Source organism: Mastomys coucha, unplaced genomic scaffold (assembly GCF_008632895.1).
Source record: "Mastomys coucha isolate ucsf_1 unplaced genomic scaffold, UCSF_Mcou_1 pScaffold7, whole genome shotgun sequence".
Classification (NCBI taxonomy): Eukaryota; Metazoa; Chordata; class Mammalia; order Rodentia; family Muridae; genus Mastomys; species Mastomys coucha.
In genome coordinates, this window is record NW_022196913.1 from 68,614,956 (window position 1) to 68,617,067 (window position 2,112).

Genomic DNA, 2,112 nt, shown 5'->3' on the forward strand with positions numbered 1-2,112 from the left:
CCTGCCTCAAGAGAGCTAGTTTGCCAGAGCCCAGATGCAGGCCTGGCAGAGCCTAACTGTCTAGGAGAAGAAACACACCCATCATTATACCTCTGTAGATATTCTGACCATCTAAGCATGGGGCATGGTCACAGCCTGGGGGCTCACTGGCTCACTAGAGACAGCACAGCACAGTGGACCTCAGATAGAGCTTTTCCAACACCTTCACTACATCAAAGGACTGTTTTTTTCCCTTTTTTCCTTTTCTTTCTTTTTATTTTACATTAAAGGACTACTTCATGACAAGATTTCAAGAACAACAAAGTAACAAGCTATATTAAAAATCAAAATATAAAAATATGTGCATGCATGCATATACAAAGTCCCATACCAAAACAACAAAATCTCCAAACTTGGATACAGAATAGGACTACCACCAAATTCAGACAGGGTTGTGATACTGGGGTCAGCAGCTTGAAATTTAAAGCAACCATGTAGATATGTTAAAGGCTCTGACAAAAACCATCAATTATCATGTAAGAGCACATAGCTAATGCAAGCAGAAAGGAAGGGCCTAAGAATGAATCAGAGATGAAGAACATTGAATCAAAACTGAATTCATTTCACAGGCTTATCTCTAGACAGAACTGAGCTTAAGGCCATGACAACAGAAAGCTCAAAAATTCAAAAGAATATGGAAAAGATTGAAATAAAATCAAACAACTATCCAGGAACTGTGGATGATTCACAAAGGATGTAATGTATGCTTGGGGAACATAAGAAAGAGAGAAAGGAAAAGAGGCGACGTTGGAAGCCAAAGGGACTCTATTCTCTGTATGCCTCTACACTGAGAATCGGCACCCATAGTGACGTTCTTGGAAATAAGAGGAAAACACAACCATCCTCTCTCAGATGTGTGCTCTGATTCCCTGCCTGCCTTCTCAGTTTATCAGCCTCTGAGCAGTATACTGACCGTGGAGGGGAAGCTCCCCTCCTTACTCTACTGATCAAGCTTTGTGACTTCTGGAAATTCCACCTCTTAGATGCTCCCACTATGACTCAGTGCATGCTCGCTGCTGATAAATAGTCTCATTATGACTCCCCAGTGCCCACCTTGACAACTTTTGGTAGAAGAAATGAGTTGCTATGTAGATGTTCCCTTCAGGCTATTTCTCCTCAATTATAATTAGCCAAGTCTATTCTGAGAAAGTGTCCTTCTGAAAATCAGAATGTCCGTCCATTAACACCAAGTGCTCATTTTTGCCAGTCTCTGTCCCTCAAAAGAGCAGAAGACAGCAGTGACTATGATTTTCTATTGTAACAGGAGTTTTTAAAAAGATGACCTCTTTTAGTGATCCAGAGTTTATGTGTGTTTCGGCTTTTACGAGGAGGAGGAAGCTGAAAAGCTGCCATGTGCCTCGTGTGTCTGTCGGAGTGCACTTGAACAGAAAGACAGACTCTGGTGTGTGTTGTGGAAAGCAGCTTCTGCTGAAAGGAACTTGGCATCTACATAAGACTGTTAAATTGACTGTTTTCTATCAAACAACTTTTATAATCATTTTTATTGTTATAATATTTTATAAATTTTAAAGAATATGACAAAAAAAGGTATTGTAGGTATTGAAGGAGGGTCTCTGGGAGGAGTTGGGGTACAAAAGGGAAACAAGAATGTGATTTAATTCTATTTACTTAAAATATGTTTTTAAGTGTTAACAAATTCAGATAAATTGAAATCATGTATCTTTTCTCATCATAATACAATAAAACTTAAATCAATTAAAAAAACAAGAAAGAAAGTAACTTGAAAGCCGGTAGTTATATTGAGTTGCCATGTATCATTTATCTCACATAAAACCGTTTGTTGAAATTGAATCCCATTGTGAGTAGTAAGAGAGCAGAACCAATCTGATTCTGTTGTTGGAGGTGGAGCTTTGGTGAAGTGATTAGGGTTAGATGAAGCCAATGGGGTGGAGACCCTTATCTAATGCTGGCAGCTTTATAGAAAGAGGGAGAGATTAGTTCTCTCTGTCTCTGTTTCTCTGTCTTGCTCTGTCTCTCTCTCCCTCCCTCCCTCCCCCGCCCCCCATCTGTCTCTCACGGTTCCCTACATGTGCTGCCCTGCACATCTCCTCC